The sequence below is a fragment of the Melozone crissalis genome, unplaced genomic scaffold, assembly GCF_028551555.1.
Source record: "Melozone crissalis strain CALT ecotype California unplaced genomic scaffold, PUWL_Pcris_2 ptg000008l_1, whole genome shotgun sequence".
Lineage (NCBI taxonomy): Eukaryota > Metazoa > Chordata > Aves > Passeriformes > Passerellidae > Melozone > Melozone crissalis.
Window position 1 is genome coordinate 9,168,701 of NW_026535786.1, and position 14,847 is coordinate 9,183,547.

Sequence of the window (14,847 nt, forward strand, 5' to 3'; positions counted from 1 at the left end):
ACAGACCAGGTTAAATGGAGCTCTGAGCAACGTGGTCTGGTGGAAGGTATTCCTGCCCATAGCAGAGAGGTTGGGCTAGGTAAGGTTTAAAACTCCCTTCCAGCCCAAACCACTCTGTGATGCCAGCAGACCTCTGCCTCTGGGACGCTGTTGTCCGTATCAGCTACTTGATGGAAGTCAAGAGGCAATAAAAACTGATGGCAAGCATCCTTCACACATGTAACAGCTTAGGTGGGCTTCAGTTTCTTAACGCTGGGCATTTAAAAGTTTAACTTTGCAAGTTATTGTGGATTGTGCCGTCTTTTACTTTTCTTCTGTTCTTGGCCTACAATTTATGATGTTGGCCACATTCCAGTGAATGTCCCTTTGTTTATCTCTCAGGCATTAATAAAGACCACCGCACTTCCTCTTGTCTGATTTGTTTTTAACTTTTCTCTCATGTTGCTTAAATCAAAGCACATACTCAAAGGTGTTACTTCAGATAACTTGTAAAATTGAAGAATTTATCTCTAAACTTTCTTTTCCTTCATACAGAGTTGAACATTTCCACACACCCTCTTAGGATATCCTCTTGCCCATACAAGCTAAATATTTTCCAAAATAGTTTTTAAGTGCTGGATCAGAACTCTTCCAGGGATCATATCAGCTAAACTGGGAACAATCACAGGTTAATACTCATACTTTTGACATTCTTTAATTTATGCAGCATAACTCTTTCTGATGACCAAATTTACAAAGCTACTATATTAATACAGTTTTGCTATAGATAAAATACTCTGTTCAGTGAGCACTTTATACACAAGAATTGTGTTCAGTGACATGCCGACACGTATGCCAACTTTGGCCTTTTAAATCATCATCTTGCAATGACAGAGAAATAAACTGATGAGTCTTCTAGGTCAGGTACATCACACAACAGTCAGGTTTTCAGCCTTTTTTGCAAATCCTTTGCCAACACCTGTTTCTGATTCTTGAAGGAATATTGCATCTATTCCCACTTACTCACTTATAATAATGTTTGACATAGAAGGTCAGATCCCAGGCATTACTCTGTTTCTTTTATGCTCATTCATTTGCTTCTTTAATTCCAGATATTCCCGAGACTGTGCATTGGAATTATGGAATTGACAGGGATAAGATACCATCCTTTTAATAGTGAGTCTCTTAGGCTAGTAAAAGAATGCAACCAGCACGTGCACTGTCAGAGCAGAAAATTTCCTCAGGAACGATTGTAAGCTGTTTCTTTATTCTATGTACTTACAGCTCTTTGTTTAGAAGAAGGCTAAGATTGCCTTTGTTTATGCATAAAAAAGCTAGTTTCATGGATACCACAGGTTAAAATAAAGGAGCTTTTATCACCATATGAGCTGCATTTCTCTCTGAGTTACCTGGATCTCTGCACTTCTCATTCAGATGCTTCATGTAAGTGCTTACAATCCACGCTGAGTCTGTGACTTGTCTGTCTTGTCCAAGCATGCAGAAAATAAACAGATCAGGGCATCATCACAGAGTTGCTGAAGTGCTTAAAAGAGCAGCATCCTGATCCCCAGACCATTTTGTGATTTCCTCTGTCGAAGTTCATTAGGAGGTTGTAGGAGCTCGTCACTCACAGACACGGCTCACAGCGAAAGTACCACAGATGCATGTTGTGTTTTGGTAACCTGGCTAGGGGGGATAGTCCTCATTACCAGTCTCTTGTGATTGTAGCATCTTCAAGGTTAAAAAGACCTTTTGGATTATCAGCTTCAACCTTTGACCAAATACCACCACACCCACAAAACCATCTTTGCAAAGTGTCATGTCTACTCTTTTATGATACTTCCAGGGATGGTGACTCCACCACTTCCCTGGGAAGCCTCTTCCGATGCTTAGCAACTCTTTCAAGTTTTTTCCTAATATCCGACAAGAACCTCCCTGGCACAGCTTGAGGTCTTTCCCCTTGTCCTGTGGCTGGTTACCTGGGAGAGAAGACCAACCCCCACCGGACTACAGCCTCCTTTCAGGTAGTTGTAGAGGTTGATAAAGTCTCTCCTTAGCCTTCTTTTCTCCAGAAAAGACCCCCAGCTCATTCAGCCACTCCTCATAAAACATATACTCCAGACCTTTTATGAGCTTTATTGCCCTTCTCTGGACAGATGCTGTTGATATCAGAAAAATAGAAGTTGGATGATACACTTCTCCCAGATAATCTGCATTTTTTTATTTGCCATTCTATTCCTGATATTTTGCTTTTTCAGCATTTTAATGTCCACTATGAAGCCTGCTTTTCCTCTTTTTTTTTCACCAGTTTGAGCAGTAAGGCACAGTGAGGAAAAAGTGCTATGCAGAAACTGTATTCTGTAGGTGATTAAACTACTTTAATGTGCACTGCACCTTCCTTGCTCCTCTTTTTACTTGTCACAAATTGTGAATTTATCACTACTACCTGCAACTAAGGGGAGTCATGAAATGCAAACAATTTACAAGCTTTTTTCTGCACCAGACAGGTTTCAAGTTTCCTGAGGGCTCTGAGTATTTGTTTTTTCCACAGAAAGAATGAGACAGTTAATTCCCCAGCATTTCTTGCTGGTGTTTTACATCAGCTTCTTTGATAAATCATTTGGGACATCACATAATCAAGTGTTGCCGTAAAACATTTATACAGATCTATAAACTAGATTACATTGTGTGGGAAATCATTAACCTCCTCTGCTTGAATTGTGCTATTTGTACTAAAAAGGTGCAGGTGTGGATAAGTACAGAACACTAACTTTCATATTTATCCTCTGGCTCAAGAGTTAAACCCACACAGCAGCATCATCAGAGACAACATCTGGAAAGAAACACCTGGGGATTCCAAATTCTCTCTTAGTTTTGCTGGTGATGTTGGGGTTTTGTCTCTGCCAAGCCCTTGTCTTTTCTCTGTGACAATGGCAGAGTGGTTCTGAATAATTAAAACATTGTGCATTACTGTTTGGCAACTACTTTAATATTCCCAGGCCTTCCTGCTCTGGCATAGTCAGGGCATGTATTGAATAATTTTCCCTCTGCAGTAGATGTTAGAGCTCATCTCACAGATGAGAATATGAAGACTATGTCCAAGAAGTAAATTAAACAGTGTCTGGAAACAGTCCTATGCACTACAATACAGTAATTTCTGCCATTGCACTGTCAGAAGCATCTGTGATATGGTGTTCGCCTGTGTCAACTGGTGCTCTCCCAAGTAATACTTCAGTCTGGATCAGGAACTAAAAAAGAAAAGCAGAGCTCATTTCCACCAGTCCCTTTTATGCATCTGTGTTGTTTTGGAGACTATGAAAGGTTGCTGGCTTAGATGCTCACTGCTCTGTGCCAGTTGGCCTCAGTGCTTGTGGATGGTTTTTGTGTATTTAAATTACCTCTGAAGGTGAAGCTGAATTTAGCCCAGCCCCTGTGAGAGCATCATCCTTGGGGTGAGTCCTCACAACTGTGATGAGCTCTGATTTCACCCTTGTCCTTCAGTACAGATGGGGCAAAACATTGGGCATATCTTCCCAGCCTCATAGCGTAGTTAACATGGCACAAGGGAAAAAATGGGTTAGATTCAACCCTATTTTACACCTGTTTTGCTAACTGTGTAAAAATTTCTCCATTGTACCAATGGAGAGTCTTGACTGATGGAAAACTACAATTGCATGGGTCTTAATAAAGGTCTAGTGCACACTCAGAAAATCTTTCCAACATAACATGAAGTTTGTTCAAAACACAGTCATGGCCTCAACCCTCACTTTACTGACTTTAGTAAATCAAATAACAGCAAAATGAAATCAGTTACACAGAAAAATCAATCAGACATCAAAACCACAAATCAAAGCAGGAGCAAAAATGGAAAACTCCTTTCTAAAACCTAAGAATTATTACCAAGGAGAAAAGCCATAGCAGCACCAAGAAGTCCCAGAACTTTTCTACTGCTCTTGGTTGCTCATGAAATATTGTATAGTTTGGTTCTCTTTTAGATGCTGTGGTAATGGAGAATAATAGAAAGTTTTAAAGAAAGACAGATAATTGCTATGTTGAATCAAATCATTAATATTTATATGCTTCATGAATAATTTCATGTACTTGTTTGAAAACTTTACGAACATTCACCACCCTGTGGAAGAAACAGCTGGTTCCCTGGTTTAACAGCAGACAAATGGGGAGGAAAGACTGAATACTTTGCTCTTTGTCTCAAGATTAGTGTGGAAGGGTCTGTCTCCCAGTTCTGCATGCTGAAAGGCACTGGTTGAGCTTCTTGATAGACGACATAATAACAGTGTAGCACAGCACCCTTTTTGGTGTCAGATCTGCATGGAAATACTGGCCCATAAAGTGAAACATGGTTTTGTTTACATAATAAAATATTTCACAGGTATGACATATGAGTAAGTGCAGAGCAAGGCTGACAATTTATATACACATGTGGAATATAAAAATAGGATTGTACATTCATAACTGCTAACAACTGCTACTGGAATTGTGTTTCCAAGTAGATTGGTTGTTTATCCCCATTCCTGTGCAACTTGCATTGGGAAAACATCAGTCTTTCTCATGTATGGTTCTCCTGTAGCCAGTCTCTCTGCATCATCTAACAGACAAAGCTCTCAAATTTCTAAATATGATTTTTCCATATATATTGTAATAGAGATCGGGAATTTAAATAACAACCTGTCAGCTATTTATTTGAATTATCATTTCTTAATAGAGAAGTAAAGACAAAAGTCAGTTGTTCCTTCACAAAGGATTCCTGGAAGGCTATTGACAAAATGTCATCAGCATAGTTATCTGTTCCTTTAGATCATATAGCTTTTTTGGAACTGGGAAATTATTAATCTGAACATTCAGTTAATTTTTACTCCTGAATATTTTCACTTTTTAAAAAGTAGGATTTTTTTTCTGTTTGCTTTTTTGATTTCAAGATTATGGCATGATGTAGATCAGGTGGGGGTACTAAACACACAAGATGGTTTCAGAAGCACAGTGGCTGATATCCTAGAGGGAATCCTGTCTTGTGAGAGGAATAATCAGATTTCCTTCTGTTTAATTTTTGAATTGTATCAGTGTCAATTATGTTACAAATTCAGTTGTTCTAGACTGCCTTTTTAGCCAGTGAACAGAAGCACCTTTATCATCAATAAATTATTTTCATTCCACAAAAGGATAATACTTTTAATTTAGCAGGTCAGTTAAATGTTCAGAGTCAGGGTGAGAGGAATCTGTCCCCCAAAATCTTCCAGTGCTAAGCTTTAGCTGGATGAAGAGTTACTCATTTGGTAAATCATATAGAAGCACCTGGAAAGGTCTTCAAATGCGCAGAAAGCCTCCGGAGACCATTACCCTCGTCCCTGAGATGGAAGAGCTCCACAGCTTTCGAGTTTATTATGATTTTCCTGTTCAGATGATGTAGACTGTGCAGGCTGGAACATTTTCAGGGGGTGGAGCAGAATGTTTGCATAGCTACATATATAGAGTCATAGAATCACTTAAGTTGGAAAACACTGCAGAGATCATCGACTCCAACTGGTAATCCAGGAGTGCTAAGTCCACCACTCAACCATGCTCCTCCACCGTGAGTGAATCTCCTCCAGTGCATCATAAAGTATTATGGAGTTCCTCACCTGGCAGATGATTCGTCATTTCCAATAGAATGCTGGCACCACTCTGTTTCTGGGATTTCTCAATGCAAATTTGTCCCCTCATGCTTGACTATAATGGGGCTATTTCTCATGCTGCCCAAAGTACATTTTCCCAGTAATGATGCCTTCGCTATTCTATCCCTTTTACACACAGGCATTGGCTGTTCAGGGAGTTTGGGAAGGAGTGGATGAGAGCCCATAATGCCATCATCCACCCAGACTTTCAAGGGTGATTATATTGCCCACAGGGCATAATGCTTTTGCCGTTTTCAGTTTTTGTCTAGTGCCTGAGTTGTCAGCAGGGTAAATAGTCACCTTTCTTCATAAATAAGTAGTGGCTTTGTATCAGACCTTAGACCAGTCACAGACCAGTAAAACTCTAAATTGCAGTGGAACAAAACATCTGCACAAATGTAAGAAGCTCATGCAATTTCTTCTGGTTAGGTTTCACTTTGACATTGTTTACCCATCTTTAAACACAAACAGGGAAGGTCTATTATTTGATCAGACCTGACTCTCAAACAGAGATCTCATTATAGTGGCTTTCAACAGTACAATTGTGTTTTCAAGCTTTGAGAGGTGCAGCAGCTCTTCATTATTACCAAAATGAGAGAGAGAAAGAAGTGGATGTTCATTTCTCTAAAGGCTGAACCCCATTTTTAATGAATCTATGTATCAGGATCCTCATTGGAATTAAAAAAGGGGGAGGGCATCTGGCACTGTAGTGAGCCAGGGAAATCTACAGTCACAAGCACTGCTAATGTTTCCCTGGTACTGCCTTAATTTTGTAATCCATCATATATAAATGCTCCCCTCACAGACAAAATCTTTCTTTTCTACTCTTTTTTCTTTTCCTCCTTTCCCAGTTCACCTTTGCAGATGAGATTGGGGTCTTGGGGAATAGAATCTCATTTGAATTCTGAAACCAACTTTTCAGACTAACTCAGCACATCTAGTGAGACAACATCTGATCTGTCCAATCTCTAATCGATTTAACAGGGGTAAGGGCATGGGCGGGCAGGACTTTAGGATTTTCCTTCTTATTTCCACAAGCCCTTCTGGGTATTTCAAAAAGCTGCTAAAGTTCACATTCCAGGACAAGGTAAAATGTCTTTGAGGCATGGAGTAGCACACATTTAATGAAGATAGAAAGCCAATCACTTAGCATCAGATGAGGAACAGCAATTTCCTTCAGTCTGGCACTTTGTGTATTGAACAAAATTGCATGAGAGCTTTGAGCACTAGGAGAGCTGTCAAGCGGCCGTTTGTCTGGGAGCTGGAGCAGTCCCCTTGGAAACAGCTTAAACCTTTTAAATGAAAGCATTACAAAATGTACATCTGTGTATAATATATTGGCCATAGCCTCAACTGTCAGGGGCCGGGCAACACAGTGTTGATATATATTTGTGCCTGATAGTAATTTTCATGCTTACACATGTAAACACAGCCTGCTTTATGGTTGTAGAGTACTTGGCTGCTTGATCAGCAAGCATCATACAAAATGTTTGCCTTAAAACTGATTCAACTGTGTTGTCTGACCATATCATATATAACTCAAAATTTTTGATACTCCTTGTACTACTCTATTGCAAATACATTGAGACTTCTTGTTAGATAAGACAAAATAACAAATGTTGTCACCACATTGAGACAAGAATTAAAGGTTTGGGGGAACCATATGCTAATAAACATCCTTGTTGCCATATGTCATCACCTGTATATAATATTAATCCAAATTCAGAACTTAGTTATCATACCATCATAATAGATATATGAATGTGAACTCTGAGGAAATGTTTGTTTTATTCCTTTTTCTAATAAAGTAATTTATTTACTCATACTTTTTTTCCTGAAAATGGAAATAAATGAAAATGACTAAAAAAAAGATAGACAAAAGAATACAGGGATGATATATATTAAAAAATGCATTCCCTGGGGACACAGTTGGTCTCATGTTCTTACACTGCTGAAAATATGGGGCAGGTTGTTCTGAAATCAGCTGTTTTAACATGTAGAACTGCTTTAAGTGAGAGGAAGATCAAGCCTGCTTTTTCCTAGTCCTCCCTCACTGTGAGATTTCCTTGATCCTCTCCGTACTCGTTTTCTCCTCCAAAGCCTGTTTGCAACTTGTACTCCCAGTAGCCACTTCCTTTAATGAAAAGTAATTCTGACCACTGAACAGATTCCACTTCAGCTTTGACACTGGAAGTGGATTTAAACTATCTGACAGAGCTGGGGAGTAGAGCTGATTGGGCATTTTGGCAGTTTAAAACTATTGCTTTTTTTTTTCGCCATTGGCATCTGACTTTTTTCCTCCTCCCTACTCCCATCTATTACTTTTAGTTTCCAGAGTATGGCTTATCCTCTCAATTCTGTCACCAGCTTCCCTCAGGAGTATTCGGTAACAGATATTGGTCTTAAACACCAAGACCTTCTCCATACCCTACTCAGAGTCCACCCCATCAAGCATGAATTTAGCCAAAGGGATTCTAAATCAGGAAGACCACAAGATCAGCTTCAACCTTCATGATATGGTTTATTTGGCATAGAGTATTTGTTTCCCAACGGTAATGATTCTATGATTCTATTTACAAATGAGAAAGCTAGCTGAGAAGCATCTTACTAAACAGAGTACAATGGATAGCTCATCTTCTGTTGTATGTACAAAAACATGTTTTCTGTTGTTTTATATTGAACTCAATGTGATATAATATAGGAAAAAGCCAGAAGTTCCTTAAAGAAAATCCTATTCTATCTCTTTTCTCTGAATAACAATAGGACATGCACATAAGAAGATGACAGTTGTGATCTCCATCATGAAATTTTGAGTGCTCTTCTGACTTAAACTCCAGTCCTTCTCTCATTATCCAGGAAGGCTTTCCTATTGTTTTTTTTCCTGTCATCAGAAGGAAACTGATGTTGGATTTGGGGGAAGTACAATGAGGATTGGTCCAAAAGTACACCGAAGGACAGAAGAGGTGTACTACTGTTTTTCAAGAAGTTTTGTGATGATAGATGGGATTGTAGTTGCTCTTTTGTAAATATTACTCATGCCCTGACAGTGATCCATTGTGATCAAAAGAAACCCACAGCAGCAAAATAAACAAGCATAAAGCAGTCCTGTTGTAAGGAAGTGTGAGGGGAAATAGTAGTTATATGACAACTGGGTAGATTTTAGAGGTGGAAAATTGGGAAAGACTCCCGCTCATGATTTAAAAGACAGCTACTGCATGGACTGGGAGTTCATAGATCAGCAGAACAATCTATCAGTTCTCAATAAAATACAAGGAGCAGTTTAATGCGACCAACCTCCTGGAAAGTATGGGGGGCCAAGTTCAGAGGGGTACTTGGAACAGAAGCCTTGGCTCCAGGCCACACCTGGAAAGTGTGGTTATTTACTGGTAGAAAGGAACCGTTTTCATTCCCCTTATCTCTCAATTCCTCCTCCAGCCTTAAATTTTCATAGAATTGTAGAATATTTTGGATTGGAAGAGACCTAAAGATCATCTAGTTCCAATCCCCTGCTATGGGCAAGGACACCTTCCACTAGACCAGGCTATTCAAAGTCCCATCCAGCCCGGCCTTGAACACTTCTTGGGATGGGACATCCACAATGTGTCTGGCCTATGATTCTCAGTTATTCTGCTTTCCCTCTAGGTAATCTCACCACTTGATTCAGTCTCCTCCAAGCAGATACCCCAGCCTCCTGAATAGTGTTCAAGCTGACAGTTTCTGTAGCACCATGGCTTCCTTCTCCTACAGAATAAAAGAGGGGACAGTACAATGCCGCCAGAAATAAAAATAAAAATTGCTGCAAAACAGCAATAAAATACAGAGTTTACAGACTGAGCTGCTTCTTTAGTAACTGTAAACATCAGCAGATTACTTATCTAGCTGGTTGTGCGTGTTTCAAACAACTTCATGGAGAAACGTCTTTTGAAAGCAATTAATCACAATGTCTCTGTCTCTGACTGAAGATCTGGGGTCTGGGAAAATATTCAGCAGACATAGCTCTCAATATCCTTATCTGTTTTTGGACAGTTTCCTCAAAAGTCCATGTTGGTCACTTGAGTTGATGAGTCACTGGTCCAAGCCAGCATAGTCATTCCTAGAGGAATCATGTAGACATCTTGGTTTTATTAATAGAGAGAAAGAGAAACATTTTCTGGAGGTGGTTCTCATTGCTCAAGTATAGAAGCAGCCTGGTGACTAACAGCACAAGAACATCTATCTCTGAGAAAGTTATGTCTTGTTCCTGTCATGAAAAAGAGGTGTTAAGTGTGGGACCTCTTCAGATGTTGGATGTTGGCAGCTGACAAAGGACTAGAGTAAAAGAGATTAGGGATGAGTTTCTGAGAGCTGTGATCATTTCACTTGTAGATTATAAAGTCTTTTTAACATGAAGTTTTCCAGGGGTATAAGTTTGCAAGCTTCCAAGTAAGTGATTGGGTTCTTTTAGATTCTGCTGCAAGTGAATGGGGAGAAAAAAGCTAATGGAATGTGGTGTAAGATGAAGAGTGTGAGCATTACTAGAAAACACAGCATTTCTTTATTATTTGCATTGTAGCAACTGACAATAACATTGCATTGCAGGGATGACAAGCCCCAGTTAGAATTAGACCTCACTTGGAGAGATTTAAGACTCTGCAAGAGACCAAGAGAGAGTGAAATTGCTGAGGTGATCCAAAAAAGATTACAAAGGAAGTCAGTGGTGGAGCTGGGAAAACAGCTTCTGACTCCCAGGCCTCTGCTTACGGCAAGAGACTGTTGTGCTATCAACAAAGACCATGATTTTTTCTTTCTGTGCAGCACCATTTATTATTGAACAGCTGTTGTCAGTCCTTTAGTCCATTTGAAAAAATCTGAAGAAAGGAAAGATCTGTTCTTCCCTGAGAAATGGTTTATAGTTTTCTGGATATGACTACTTTAACTGCCTATACTTTTTCCTTTTCTAATTTCACCCCATCACATTTAATTCTCTGCCTTCAGCAACCCTAAATAATTCCTACATGAACTACTGTTCAGTAATCTAAAAAGACAGTAAAGTGTGTCTTGACATCCTAACCAAGATAGTAAATATTTAATATAATACACTCTGTTAGAAGCAAAGTGCAATTAAATGAAAAGTCAGATAAAATGAGCTTAAATGCAATAAATACCAGTTACTATTCAGTGCTGAGAAGTTGCAAGTGTATTTGTTTCCTCTCAGTTAGTGCTATTGGCAGCCTACTTTTTGTGGTTTTGAAATGGCAACAGACACCCACATGCAAGCCTGCTTCATCAGGTCTCCTAAAATAATTATTGATATTATTGGCTTTATTGTTTGACATTGCGGTTTTTTTTCAACTGCAAAAATCTGTGTTGCTGGATTTTTTTTTTTCATTTTTGGTTTTCCTGGAAAAAAAGTAATAGAAAATTTGCAATAAATATTGAAAAATTGCTCATTTTTGTGAAATAGCTTTGGAAAAGAAAATGCAGATTTGATCCAATACTACTTTTAGCCTGCAAGGTGGAAGAATACAAACAGAAGCAAAAACTGGTTTTGTGTTTTCATGTCCACTTTGAACTGGTTGTAGTATTCTTTATTTATTGTCCCATACTTTTATGTTCTCACCTAATGCTGTGCTCCCTCCAGAACTACCTGTGCTTTTCCACCTCATTTAGGGATAATGAGTTATTTTTTGTCTACTCATCATCTAAAAGTGGAGAAACCATTGTTTGGAGGAATAATTTTTGTCTTGTAGTGTATGGGATGGCAGTGCTAGTTAAGATCCAAATTAATCCAAGTTAAGGATGGCTTCAAAGCTTCCTAGAACAACTTGTGAAGATTACTGCAGGCTTCTAGTCTTTAGTCTTTTAGAATTTTTGCTAATCTTGACTATGCAAGATCAACTATATTTAGATTTTGTACTTAAGTAAAAATATTGTCTACAGATACATGCATTTTCTAACCAGAATCTACAAATAGTAAGTGTGTCTTGCTGTCCCATGAAACAATGCAAGTAGAATCGCAGAACTGTAGAATGGTTTGTGTTAAAAGGGACCTTAAAGATTATCTTGTTCCAACTCCCCTGCCATGGTCAGGGACACCTTTCATTAAAATGGCCCTATGCAGCCTGGCCTTGAACACCTCCAGGAATGGGAAAGTACATTAAGTGCACTAGTTAATTTAATTATTTTAAAAGCACTGAAACAAAACCATCTTTTATGTTTTATCCTGAAACAATCACTTGAAAACTGTTAGCTTCTTAGTATCAAAAATGTAATCCAGATTGCTTTTTTCTGTGGGATGAGGTAGAATCATAGAATGATTAAGGTTGGAAAAGATCTCCAACATGGCCAAATCCAGCCTTTGACAAAATATCAGTCTCCATTAAACTGTAATGCTAAAGGCCATATCTACTCCGTTTTTTGAACACCTTCGGGATGGTAATTCCACCACTTCTCTAGGAAGCCTGTTCCTAATATTTCACACATCACACTTGTGATGTTTGGAGTTTCAGTCACACAAGAGCAGGTTACAAACACACTCCCTGGTGTGTATGCTTTTCATGGATCATAGTCCTGGGGGACATGACAGACTTTATTTTGCTCCCCAGTAACGATGAGTCCTTGTGGAAAAGCCAAAGTTTGGAAAACTTGTCCCTTTAATAAAAATCTCATATGGCTGTCTGACTGGTCCGACCATGAACCAGCAGAGTGTCCAGGTGGCCACGAACCTCAGTGTCATCACAGCCTATATCAGCAATAGTGCAGCCAGCAGGACCAGGACATTGATTGTCCCCCTGTACTTGGCACTGGTGAGGCCACAGATCGAATCATTCTGTTTTGGGCCCATCACCACAAGAGGGACATTGAGCTGCTGGAGCGTGTCCAGAGAAGGGCAGTGGAGCTGAGGAAGGGTCTGGAGCACAAGTGTGGTGAGGAGCAGCTGAGCAAGCTAGAGGTGTTAGCCTGGAGAAAAGGAGGCTCAGGGCGGACCTTATTGCTCTCTACAACTGCCTGAAAGGAGCTTGTAGCCAGTGGGGTGTCATTCTCTTGTCCTGGCAACAAGTGACAGGCCAAGAGGAGATGGCCTCAGGCTGGGGGAAGTTTAGGTTGAGTATTAGGAAAAATGTTTAACAGACTGTCCACATTCTATGGAGACATCCTCCTGCCTGGAAGTGTTCAAAAAAGACACGGATATGTCTGTCCATATATGGGACCTGGCTCTAAGGTGTACATGGCAGTGTGGTACTAAGGTGATGATTGGGCTTGATGGGCTTAAAGGTCTTTTCAAACCTTAATGACTCTATGATTCTCTTCTGCTACTGCCCACATCATCCAAAATACACCATTAATGCTAATATTCTGGAATTTGCTCTCACATGGAATATTTTAAACTCAGTAATAAAATCACCATTCCTAAAATACTATCAGTTTTTATACTGTTAATTAATTCAAGGGGATTAGCTGACCTGTATCTGGATGCCATGGTCTGTCATTAAAATTGGTTTGTAGTTACAGTTAAATACACAGAACAGACATTGCTGCTTTTGCTGCTTTCACTTAGTTCTGTACCCTTCATTTTGAAACTCATTCTACTGTAGTCTCATACAGTGGTCTATATCAGGATTTTTTTTTTTAATACAAGGTGTCTCACAATCAAACAGGATTTTCCCAACATTTCTGAATGAGATATGCTTTAAAATAATATTTTTCCCCTGATTATCATCCTTTTAAAATGACGAACTCATTGATAGATACTCAACCCTCGTACTGCAGACTGATGCATAAACTTGAAGTGTAATAAAGAGTTACTTTGAAGAGGTACATACAGGTATGGAGTTTTGCTTGCATTCATGTTGGAACTGTAAGAACAGCTTTCCAATAAAGATTACCACTGAAATCAATAGGAACATGGTGAAGGAGATGGGAATAAACCTGCTGAATAGGGCATTGTTACTGCATAGTCATTGTTCATTTTAGCACCACCTATTAATAAGGTATTTGTTGCTATCACTGCAGCAAAGAACTGGCTTTGTTTTCTACAAAAACATTTCAGATGTTAAAAAGATACACCACTTACATTGTAAACATAAATTTTTGAGACTAGTGAGAAAGCAGGAGCCCACTCGCTTATAAAGCTGCTTAGTACATTGAATTTGATTAATTTTAAAAGGTGTGGGAAATGGCAATGGATAACAGAAGACCCCTTATAGGAACAGAAAAAAAAAGTGTTTAATATGCTATTCCGATTAATTCCCTGGAGGATTAGGTAGAGGAGTGTAATTAAGGTTTCAGATCTTTATGGAATGTTCCATGTTGTTAAACAAACAGTAAAAATCATAGGTATTCCTATAATAAAACTTAACGAGATTTCCCATGTTGAAATAAACTTAATGTACAGTATCATATGGGAGGCGAGTATCTTCATATTTGGTAGGTTTAATGGGATTCAGGGACTATGTTATGGCAGAGCTAGAGAAGCCAGGTTATGATCAGAATTTCACCTTCAACTCTTCGTTTGTAATAGATTTATTAAGTTAAAAATCTGTGCAACAGTTGGCTGCTGCAGTTATAGTTGTGGTAAACTATCTTAACTTTTCTTAGTGAAATGATGCAAGAAACACTTGAAGACTCTTCTGTATACCACTGAGAGAAATATCTCCTTCATAAGTTTTTAAGGTAGTAAATATATGAGAGGGGTGGTTTGTTTTTTGTGCTGCTTCATTTATTTTTTTATATTACCATTATACTGAAATAATGAATATCATGTTTGTAATGGCACTGAGATACAATTTGATAATGAATAGCAGCAAGTGGAATACTTGAAATTAAATTACAGAGGATAAAAGATATCAGTAGGCATCTGTCTCAAGACTTGAAATGAAAAAAAAAAAATTAGAACAATTATTCAAAAACTGGATAAAGAATATAGTACTCAAGTACTATTTTAACTGCCTAGAAATCTGCTGGGTAAAACTCACTGTTAAACATGGATCATCAAAAATGCTCCTAAGTTACACAGATGAAAAAATTTATTAGGTGAGAGAAAACGAAATGTGAAGAAGTTTTAATGCTTTTATATTTTAGTAGATGGGAAAAAAATGAAAGAGTAAATAATGATGTCAGAGATGTCCACAATGATCTGGTGTTTTTGTTGCTGTTTACATATCTACAGCCAGGTCTACTGGACTCGCCCCATGTCCATTGAAATGAAACAAACATTTCT

General features: G+C 38.7%; 1 protein-coding gene across 5 annotated transcripts in view; it reads left to right on the plus strand.

The window, feature by feature from the left end:
- The window catches only part of TENM4 (teneurin transmembrane protein 4), a 590,588-nt gene that overhangs the window by 64,147 nt on the left and 511,594 nt on the right, over positions 1-14,847 (plus strand). The gene's annotated exons all lie outside the window — the stretch shown is intronic.